The sequence below is a fragment of the Dromiciops gliroides genome, chromosome 5 (assembly GCF_019393635.1).
Source record: "Dromiciops gliroides isolate mDroGli1 chromosome 5, mDroGli1.pri, whole genome shotgun sequence".
NCBI classification, from domain to species: Eukaryota; Metazoa; Chordata; class Mammalia; order Microbiotheria; family Microbiotheriidae; genus Dromiciops; species Dromiciops gliroides.
In genome coordinates this window covers 38,078,914-38,091,170 of record NC_057865.1, presented here as the reverse complement: position 1 = coordinate 38,091,170, position 12,257 = coordinate 38,078,914, and positions in this window count along the sequence as shown.

Here is a 12,257-nt window from a genome sequence, read left to right as displayed (position 1 = left end):
CTTGGATCTAATGGTAATGGAATCTTAAAACCAGATATCACTAAATTTAGGAAGTTTACAAGGCTAGTAAAATTTGAAAATGAATTATTAAAGGAATGACTTGAGCACCTTGAAAGTGAGAAAGGGATGACCAGGAGCCAGCATGGCTTCACTAAGAACAAGTTAATTTCATTTCTTTTTTAACATTGTGGACACTTAGCTATTAGCAGCTCATTTGTCAGTTAGTATTCTTGTGAACAAAATAAAAGGACATGGGTCGGATGAAAGTTGGTGTAAGTAAATGGGGTGGAACAAGTTGATTGACTAAACCAGAGACCAGGAGAGGCTAGCATGAGTTTAAGAGAAAGAACACTGGGTTCAGAGTCTTACCAGTTCTGTGAACCTGGATGAGGCACTTCCTTTCTGCAGTTCATGAATGCCACTCAGTGTCAGCCAGACTGGACAGAACTCTAGTGGAAGACCACACAACTCTTTTTCTTGGTCATGTTTTCAACACCTTAAAAAAAGAAAATCAGTGACTTGAATGACTATAGGTTTTTATGCTTTTTAGATGACGAAGCTTGATATTATATTTATTATATTGACAAAGCCAATATATGACTGAATTAGAATCCAAAAAGATCTTTTTAAAAAAATTTTTGCAGGGCAATGAGGGTTAAGTGACTTGCCCAGGGTCACACAGCTAATTAAGTGTCAAGTGTCTGAGGCTGGATTTGAACTTGGGTACTCCTGAATCCAAGGCCAGTGCTTTATCCACTGCACCACCCTCCCCCCCCCAATCTTGATGGGCTGGAAGGTTAGCTAAAGCCAACACGATGGAAATGATGAGGGATAAGGATCAAGTCATTCCCTTGGGTTAAGAAAAATCAACCACCGAAGTACAGGATAGGGCAAATGCAGTTAAAAAGCAGTTCACAGGGGCAGCTAGGTGGTGCAGTGGATAGAGCACCGGCCCTGGATTCAGGAGGACCTGAGTTCAAATCCAGCCTCAGACCCTTGACACTTACTAGCTGTGTGACCCTGGGCAAATCACTTAACCCCAATTGCCTCACCAAAAAAAAAAAAATTCTACTATTAACAAAAAAAAGCAGTTCACAAAGGGAAAGGGGTTGGTTGGTTTTTGGTTTGGTTTGGTTTGGTTTTTTTTAGTAGATTGAGCATGCAAGTTATAGAGTTTAGGGTGGAGGAGGTGATAGTGTTACTTTTTCTGGGTCAGACCAAATATGATAATTTGTGGCCAGTTCTGGGCAGGGCTTGTTCTAAGGCTCATTGACAAGCTGGAGCATGTGCAAAGAAGAGATATCAGGGTGGTTTTGAGGTTGGAAACCATGACACAGACAAATGGAAGAATGTGATGATAACTGGAAGAAGAGAAGACTTAGTAGGGAGATAATTGCTTTCTAGATATTTGAAGAGTTGTTACATGGAAGAGGGACTAGATGTGTTATGTCATGCTCCAGAGGGCACAGGCATGACTAATGGAATAGTAAATCAACAGAGGCAGATTTAGGGCCAACAAATAGAATCTTCCTAGTTGGAGCCGTCCACATGGAATAAACTTTCCCAAGTACATTCTCTTTCCCTGGACATCTTCAAGGAGAGGCTGTATGATCACTTACTGGATATGGTAGAAAGAATTTTTCATTTGGGTAAGGGTGCAACCTCCCTCCACTGAGGTTCCTCCTACCTCTGATTCTATGGTTTTAAAAAGGAAGCTGCAATCTACAGCTGTTTCACTGATTCCCTTTGCCAAACAGACATGCAAGCAAGCTGCAGAAAAAACAAGAATTGCCCTTGGCACGAGCCTGAGATTTAGGCATCCTGTGAGGGCATGCTGGCAAGTTGACCATCTTCCTGTGAAGCCAGGCACCCATCCTCAAGCAAGTGCATCCCTGGGGGGGACTTGTTTTTCCTTCCCTCAAAGAGCAGTGGAGAGGCAGGCATAGGGTGGAATTGAACAGACCGGCAATCCAGTATCAACAAGGGCTTTTGAATTTCTGGTTAAGAGAGTGATATGGAAGGGCCTAGAGGAGCCCGGTTCTCTCCCAAACATTCCAGCAAAGAGCTATAAGTGCACCAGATTGAAAGATGATTCAACCAAAGAGAAACATCAGTCAACCCTTCCATCCTGTTCAGGACATTCCAAGAAGCCTGCCGGTGCTGAGAGGTAGAAGCCAATACAAGCCAGTGTCTGTGGAGGCTCTGAGCTGGGATGCACCAGGGAAATGCAGGTATTGTACCTTGCAGGGGTTCTGCCGGGGGATTTGAAAGAAGTGTGAGTTCCTATAAGACAGGGCCTGAAGCCATTGAGATCCCAGCTATAAACAAACCACTGGAGCAGCAGGTGGGGGCAGAGGCAGGGTGTGGATTTCTAGAGAAGTAGGAGACACAGAAGCCCAGTGAGCCCAGGGAAAAGTCAGCCGAAGGGCCTTTGCGGTGGCCCGAGACTAGCTCATCAGTGTTTGACTGGAGCCTATCACAGGCCACAGAGCCAGATCTGAGGTGGAGGCGGTACAAGGAAAGACAAAGGTGAGGCCCCGTCTGAACTGAACTTCTAGGAAAGGGAGACAAGCCAGAGATTGGAAGAGGACGGAGCCTTGTACCAGCTACCTCACCTAGAACTACAACACAAGAGGAACCCGTCCAAGAGTGCATGATGGGGAGGAGTCTGGTCCTGGCACAAAGTCCCAGACCGGGAACAATTGAGATTGGAGATACAAGTATATGAAAAAAACACAAACCTCCCAACACAATGAAGAAATACTAGGAGTTAAGAGGAGTCAAGAGAGAAAAATATAAATAGAGCCTGAGGGGAAAGAATGACTTGGACACAGGGACTCCCGAGAGTGACTGGAAGAAATAAAAAGATTTAAAAAGTGAAATAAAATAAAACAATAGCTACTGAGGAAGGAAAAGGAAAGAGAATAAATAGCTTGGAAGAGGTTGAAAAGCCTACCCAAGCAGTGGGGTCCTTGTAGAATAGAATGGAGTAAACAGAACTTGATCTCTTAAGTATTTCTTGTTTCATAGAGTCTCTCTCAATCCAATCTGATTTTCTGGGAATCTCTTAACTTCAGTTAGTTGTTACAACTCCTGGACTATAGCTGTTTATCTTCCTTTCAGTTCTTCAAGAGTTCTTGTTTCTTTACCCATGCTTCCTCTGGAGCTCATGTTTCATTTATTTTATTTTAAAACTCTTGCTTCATTTCTTCAAATAATTCTAGAGCAGCTTATGGCAAATCTGTGGGGTTTTTTTGAGGACTTATTTGTAAATGATGAGGATTTGTCTTGGGCATCCTGGGCTCCATAAAATTTCTTTATCATCAGTGTTTACTTCTATTTATTCATTTTCCAGCCTTACTTTCAGAATTGGGACTTTTTTGGGGGGCTAGGCCCTGTGTACTTCTGGAAGGATTGAAGGGGGCTTTCTTTGGTACTGATCTGTTATCTGGCTTCCGGGTAATGAGTGCTAGATTCTTTAGTTGTTTCAGGAGCATCTAGCCCGCAAGGACAGTCTGGTGGGCAGTTTGTATTGTGCAAGGAGAAAGAGACAAAAGATGTAGCCAAGGCCAGCACCTGAATTGGACCACTGGAAGAGGGAGACATAAGCAAGGGTGGTCTGATCCTGTCCTATGACTCTTTTTTTTTTTTAAGTGAGGCAATTGGGGTTAAGTGACTTGCCCAGGGTCACACAGCTATTCATTGAGGCTGGATTTGAATGCAGGTCTTCCTGATTCCAGGCCTGGTGCTTTATCCTTTGCAGCACCACCTACCTGCCTTACGTGCCTGGCACATAGTAGACACTTAATCAATGCTATATGACTGATTGACCTTGAGTCCTGAATTGCCCTTCTAGTCCAAACTCCATAGGTTTCTGAGCCCTTCTTTAGGAGCAGAGCAACATGGCTACAGTCTCTAAGCGTCGTTGGTTACATCCTAGTCCTTTCTGCTTCAAGACTACATTCTAGGCTACCTTGGCTTGTGCTTGGTCCACAACTGAATCTTCCATTAACTACACTCAGGGCAGCCTTTTCTGTCTAGACCCCTTTCTTAGTGCCTACAGAATTGAGCTGACAAAAATGTACTTATTGTAGTTTCTCCTTACATTTTTTTCTCAGTTCAATGCAGTTCTTTTTTCTTTAAAAAAAATACTTTTGCTGGAATAGTTGTGAATTATTATTCAGTCATATTTCAGTTAGGTTCAATTCTTTGACCCTTTTTGGGATTTTCTTGGCAAAGATTCTGGAGTAGTTTGCGATTTCCTTTTCCAGTTCATTTCACAGATGAGGAAACTGACAGGGCTAAGTGACTCGCTCAGGGTCACACAATAAATGTCTGAGGCTGGATTTGAACTTAGAAAGATAAGATTTCCTGGCTCTAGAGACTCAGGGCTCTATCTACTGCACCATCTAATTGCCCAGTACTTGTGAGAGAATTTGGCTATTTTGTTTCTGTTTCTTCTGCCATCTTGAAGAGATGGACCAACAATTCCATGAGAAAAGAAACATTAGAACAAAAACAAAAGACTTAAAGATTAAAATGTGTAAGGTATATGCTATCAAAAACAGCAGACCTTAAAAACAGTTTGATGAGAGATAATTTTAAGTATCACCAATCCTGAAATTTATGACCCAAAAACCTGGATATCATTTCAAAGAAAGACAACTTCCCAGTTCTGCTGGAACCATGAGGCAAAGTAAAAATAGAAACCAAGAATTACCTCCTGAAAGAAACCCCAAATTGCAAACATCTCAAACCAAGATCCAGAGTATACAAGTCAAAGAAAAGAAAAATGCTACAGCCAGAAGTAGAGTTCAAGGACCAAGGAACCACTGTCCGCATCACATAAGACTGCTGTAATTATTAACAAAGGAGAGAGATGTGGTCTTCTAAAAGACAAAAGAATCAGCTTTTTACCATGAATAACTTCAAAACTAAGCATCATTTGTAGAGGAAAAAAATGGACCATTAATGGACCTTGAAAGAGAATTTACAAGCATTCCTGATGAAAAAACCAGGGGCAAGTAGAATTTCTGAACTCTAAAAACAAGAGACAAGAGAAACCCAGAAAAGTAAATACATTTGAACATTTGGAAGGGGCTCAATGATAATGAAATACATACTAATAGGAGAAGAGATGAGTGTCTCCTTTGAATCCCACTGTTTTTAGAGGTCACAGAGGGAATAGTAAAAGAAAAAAAAACAGCATCTGGGAATAGTTTTTGTTATTTATCTTCTTGGCTTTAAGAAACAGGAAAAAAAGACAGTGGGAGGTTGGTGGGGGAGGGGGAAGAAGAATACAAAGGAAGAAGTGAGGAAGAAGAGGAAGGAAGTGACTTTTGCATAACTGAGGTATATGAGAAGATAAGTTTAGAGTAGAGGGGGAGAAGACCAGGCATCTCATCAACCTCATGCTTACCTGATTTGGGCCAATGAAGAGTCATCATAAATATTGGTGTAGAAATACATTACATTCAAGAGGGAAAGGGGCTGGGACAAGAAAAAGGAAGGGGTAAGTTAAGAGAGGGTGACTGGGGAAGGAATAATTAGCAAAGCAAACCAACATCAGAAAGTGGGTCATGGGGGTGGGGGGACCATTAAAAAGAGAACAGAAGAACCAGTTGCTACCCTCTGGGACAGGAGAAGCACAGGAGTGACATCAGACCATTTTAGTTATAACTTACTATGACAGGTCAGAGAGGAAAAGGTATAAGAGGTTTTGATGGAGGAGAAAACAATCACAGCAATGAATGTGGATAGAATAAACACAGGCAAAAGGAATGACAAAAAATAATGACTCAAAAAACATGTTTATAAGAAACAAAGAATCACAGTTAAAATGAAGGGTTGGAGCTGAATTTATCGTGCTTTGGGTGAATTTTAAAAAGCAGGGAGTAACAAATATGATCTCAGACAAGGCAAGAGTAAAAGTAGACGGTTAAAAGAGATAAGCAGGAAAGCTTTATTATGTTAAAAGGTACCATAAATAATAAAATAACATTAATTTATATGTACTGAATGATGACATACTTAAAGGAACAGTTAACCAAATGACTACAAAATTATAATAGTTGCAGACATCAGCATGACCCTTTCAGATCTGGACACATCTAACAAAAAAATAAATAAGAAAGTTAGGGACCTGAATAGAATTTTTAAAAATTGGATGTTATTGATTGGCAATTACTGAATGGGAACAGAAAGAATTATGCATATCACCTAGCTGTATATTATGGCACATTTACAAAATTCAAATGTGCTATGGCATAAAAACCCCTCAAATTCAGAGAAGCAAAAGTATTTTAAGTAGATTTAAAATTTTTATCTTTAGTTTTCACATCACCTACATTTCTTCCTACATCCCTTCCCTCCCCACCGTGCCCCCTTCAGTGAGCCATCATTTATAACAAAGAATTTAAGAGGAAGAAAAAATATTCAGCAAAAGCAATTAACACTTAAAAATGATGTTATATGTAATATGTAATATATTTTACTTCCATAAAAGGGCCCTGGGGGATGTCTTTTTCTATCTCTCTCTTTCTTTCTTTCTTTTTTTTGAGACTATTGTTGAAACAACATCTAACCTATCACTCATACAAGTTAGGCTAGTTTTTTCCCCCAAGAGTATTGAAACCACCCCCCAAGATTTAGTTGGTTCAGGCTGTTGATATCCCCTGGTCACTGGAGTATGAACCAGCTATGAGGAGCTACAGGATCTGTAGGGCATCGTGAGCAACTCAGGAGGAGAGTTTTCCTCAAAATCATTCAGCTTGCTCCTTGATTCTATGTGTTGAATGTCCTTCTGCTATGGCTTAGTAAATCTCCTTTAGCCTAAGCTTGTCTTATTCCATTATCACACTGGCCTGAGTAGAGGGCCAAACTTGGTCTTTATAAGGTCACCATTTACAGCTTCCTTTTACAGTCGTTCTTTCCACTCACCATACTCATTGTGCATATTGTTTTCCTTATTTTGCTTACTTCACTTTGCATCAGCTCCCATAAGTATCTTATGGTACAGTAATATTTTATTGTGTTCATGAAGTACAATTTATAGAGCCATTCCGAAATTCACGGGTATCAACTTTGTTTCCAGTTCTTTGTTGACACAAAAAATGCTGACAGATATATTAGTGTAGATGGAGCCCTTTTAAAGTCACAATTTGAATACTTTAATTAGAAAAATGAAGTATTAGACATCCTTTACTCACTCATAACACAATAAAAAAATCAATAAAGAGCATTTGAAGAAAGGAGTCAAACTTACATGGAGACTAATTAATCCTAAAGGATAAATGGATCAGAGAAGAATTCATAAAAATAAAAGCTAACTTTATAAAATAAAATGGAAACAATGAAACAACATTTGAAGACTTTTAAGATGCAGCCCCAATACAATGCTTGGGGAGAAGTTTATATCTTGAAACACTTAACAAAAGAAAAATAACAGATCAATGATATGGGCGTGCAACTTTTAAAAAACTAAAAAAGCAACAAATAAAAAACTTCAACTAAGCCCCCAAAATAAAAAATTCTGAAAATAAAAAATGGTGGGAAAAATCAAGAAAAAAAAAAGTTGAGTTGAGAAATGAGACTAGGAACTGGTATTCTTTGGGAAAAACCCTAATAAAAGCTAATTTAATTTAAAAAGAGGAACCCAAATTGGCAAACTCAAAAACAAAAAAGGCACAAAAAATAAAATTACTACAAACTATTTTACTCCATTTTATGCCAACAAAATTATAAATGAAGTATATCAATAAAAAGTAAAAATGCCCAGGTTACCATAAGAAACTATTTAAACAACCCCTAAAACGTATGTTTCAAATAACCAAAATTTTTAGTGAATTATAGGTATACGTGGGCATTTCCTTAATTTTGGTAAGCAGTATCTATCTAAAACCAAAAACTAACATAATCTGTAACAGAGAAGTGCTAGATGCCATTCCAATAATATCAGAGGTAAAACAAGGATGTCTACTGTCACCACTATTATGTGATATAGTTCTAGAAATTTTAGTTATAGCAACAAGACAAGAAAAACTGAGGAACTAAGCACAGACAAGGAAGAAAACAAAATCATCACTTTTCAGATGATATTTTACTTAGAAAACCCTAGAGATTCAACTAAAATTAATTGAAGCAGTAATCAGCAAACCATAGATGTAAAATAAGCCCACAAACATTAATCTTTCTCTATATTACCAATAAAATCCAAAGACACAGAAAAAGAAATTCCATCCAAAATTACTACAGAATACACAAAATATCTCAAATCACACACACAGGAATTATATTAACGTAACTACAAGATACTTCCCAGAAAGAAGTACAAGACAAATAATTGTAGAGATTCTAGTTGTTCATTGTTGAGTCGGGCCAATGTGATAAAAAAAAAAATCAACGTTACCCAACATAGTTTATAGATTCAATGCCACAATAAATCAAACCACCAAATAAGTATTTTGTAGAACTATACATAATAATAGCAAAAGTAATCTGTAGGAACAAAATATCAAGAAGCTTAAGGTAAATAATTGAAAAAACGAGAAGGAAAGGAGCTTAGGAGTATTAGATCTCAAACTATACCACGAAGCAGTCATCATCAAAACATTTTGGTACTGGTTAAAAACTAGGACAGTTGATCCATAGAACAGATTCAGTACAAAGGCCCCAGGAGCAAACAAACAATGTAGCATAGTATTTGACAAATCCCAGGACACAACTACTGGAGCAAGAATTTATATGACAAAAACTGCTGGAAAAGTTAGAAAACAGTTTGAGAGAAACTGGGTTTAAACTGACATCTCACATCACACACCAGAATAAACTCCAAATGTATCCGTGACCTAGATATAAAAGCTCATGTAAATAAATTAGAGAAGGAAAGAGGTACCTTAGAACAGCTGTAAAGAGTTCTTGACCAAACAGGGAATAGAGATGTTCATAAAAGATAAAATGATACAATTTCATAAAATCAAAAAGGTTTTGCACAAATGAAATGAATGCAGTTGGAACTTGAAATAGTTAACTAGGGGAAAAAGTCTTTGTAGCAAATTCTCTGATTTTTAAAAAAAGCTAATATCCAAGACACAGGGAACTGGTACAAATATGTAAGAACAGGAGCAATTCCCTGGTAGGTTTAATAAATTATCAGAGAATATGAACAGGCATATCTCAAAAGAAGTAATAAAAGCTACCAACACATAAAAAAATGGTCCAAAACATGAACATTAAGAGAAAAGCAAATTTTAATGACATTTTCTATTTTACCTTCGTCAGACTGGTAAAGATGGCTTAAAAAATAGTAAATGACAATTGTGGGAAGATTGATAGACTGGTGCCCTGTTGGGGAATATGCGAATTGGTTCAACTAGATTAGAAAACAATTTGGAACTAATATCCCCAATTTCATTAAACTACATACCCTTTGGCCTAAGGGATACCATTTCTAGGCATATGCCCTAGATGGTAAGGACCCATATATATGCAAAAACATTTATAGCAATACTTTTTGTTGTAGCAAAGAACTGGAACCAACGTTTGAACAAATTATGGTATCTAAATGTAACATTGAGCCTTAAGAAATGACAAAAAAGGACATGAAAACTTGTATAAAGCAATGGGCAGAGTGAAATAAACAGAATCAGAAGCACAATTTCTATGACCACAGTTTTGTAAAGCCAAACAACTTTGAAAGACTTAAGAACTAATCACAACTTTATATAACTGATGATGAAGGATTCTTCCTACCTCTTGTCTGGGAGGCAATAGGCTGCGGGTGCAGAATGAGACATTTTCAGATATAGCCAATGCATAAGTTTATTCTACTTAACTATACTCAATTATGTAGAGAATTGAGCAGAGGGGTTAGTATAGTAATGAAAAAAAAATAAAAGAAAAACATCTATGAAATATTTGAAACATACACAGAACAAATCAAATGTTCAGAAGGGGAGAGAAAGAAGCAGGACAGTGTTGATAACAAGATATTAAATTTAATCTATGATTTATTTATTTTTTTGTGGGGCAGTGAGGGTTAAGTGACTTGCCAAAGGCCACACAGCTAGTAAGTGTCAAGTGTCTGAGGCCACCAGATTTGAACTCAGGTCCTCTTGAATCCAGGGCTGGTGCCTTATCCACTGTGCCACCTAGCTGCCCCCGATCTATGCTTTAAAAAAAACCCAAATATGACAGAAATTAATAGTGTCACATACAAACTTTTGCCACTCTTTATATATGAAAATATTCATGTTTGTCAAATTTATGACAAGGGAAAGATGATGCCCCCCCCCAAAAATTAGAAGAGACTGGCTTACTTGCAAACTTTAATACATTTAAACAGACAAAACCCCTACCAGACATTTTCCAGATTAGGGTACTAAGGAGACTGCAGGATGATGCAGGAGATGGCAGGAGACTGCAACAGCCAGAAGAGTTACTATTGAATTGGCTTGGGGCAGCTAGGTGGCGCAGTGGATAAAGCACGGGCCCTGGAGTCAGGAGTACCCAAGTTCAAATCCGGCCTCAGACACTTGACACTTACTAGCTGTGTGACCCTGGGCAAGTCACTTGACCCCAATCGCCTTACCAAAAAAAAAAAAAAAAAAGAAGGAAAACTATTGAATTGGCTTTATCTCCATTGCTACTCCCCAACCTTCTGGTTCCATTTCACACCAGAACCTTGACTAACCTGCAAGTTTGGGTCTTGAACAATGGCATGAAGAGCACTGGGTTTGGAGCAGGAGACAAGAATTCTGGCTGTCTCCAAGAAGTTTCTCCCTCTGCACCCGTATCTTCTTTCTAACGGGGCAGGTGTAGTAATGATGCTTGTACCTCCTACCTCACAGGGTTATAAGCAAATGATAATAAGCTCGGACATTTATATAGCAAGTAAACGTTTACAAAGGGCTTTTTTGTTCCCTTTCTCATTTGGGTCTCAGAAATACTGGGGTAGGTACTATACATATCATTCTTTCCACTTTGCAAGTGAAGAAATTGAAATGAAGGGGTTAATTGCCTTCCCTATTGGCATACAGCTACTAATGGGCAAAGGCAGCACTTGAATCCAGATCTTGACTCCATCTACGTTGTATCTATTACAACAAAGGAAACAAAGCATTTTACAAAGGGGGCTTGTTATTGTGTAATTCTACAACACACAGGCAGCCCAAGAGAATGAAAGCTTGCTGTATCTGATATGGAAGGAGAATAGAGATTAGGAAGGAGGAGACTGTATTTCAAAGAAATGTATTTTATTGTGTGTAGGTTGTGCAATATCGTCAGTTCCCAAATCTGTATGGTTGATATATTAAACATGTATTACAAGATCACATGACTAATAGGGGGAAGCACACATAACAGGCAGGACATCATACGCCGCACACCTCCACTCTCAAAAATGTGTCCTCACAGAGGAGGTTGGGCTCCTGTGCTCCAGAGACATGGAAAAGAAGTCAGCAGAGGGGTGAGAAAATGGGCCTCCAGGAATACTCCTGTGCAGAGGGGGAGCATCCAGGAAAAGCATGTGCTGAAGGACCACCGTGGCAGCAAACATGGTTAGCAGCGCTACAGTTAGCAGTGGAAGCGATTTTATGGGGTGACAAAAAGCCAGGATGGTCAACAGAGCAAAGGGCTGTTCACCAGGAAGTCCTGCTGGATGTTCGGTGTGAATGTTTTCATCCATCCCTATCTCCCATAAAGGATCTACTCAACATAACATGCTGAAGGCTTTCCTCCCATTCCCCCTCTGTCCAGGAGGGCAGCAGAACCACGACATGTCACTAAACCTTGATTTTTATACAATCTCCACTGGCCTGTCCACAGGTTCTGAGTATGCAGGTCCTGTCTGTGATCATTCAAGAAGAAAGTCTTCATCACAATGAAAAGATCGTGTAACGCCTGCCCTGCCAAGGATCGGACAGGAGTCATAGTCTCAAAGGATGTTAGAGGTGGAAGCCCTCTGAGGTCGACATGCTCACCCCATCGCTTTACTGACGAAGAAAATAAGTCCCAGAGAGGCAGACAGGCTGACACACAGGATGACTTCACTTGCTCCAGACCCAGGCAATCTCTGCCCTGACCACCTCTCTCCTGCCAAAGTGCTGTATGCCATCCAAACGAACAAGAACCGAAATCCTTTTTTTTTACCCCTTTAAGATAATAGGAGATGACTTGTGCCCACACAGAGGGCCAGTAAAACAGTTTTCAATCCAAACTGTTCTGCCGCCCCATCTCCAGTGGGAACTGCTTACAAACCA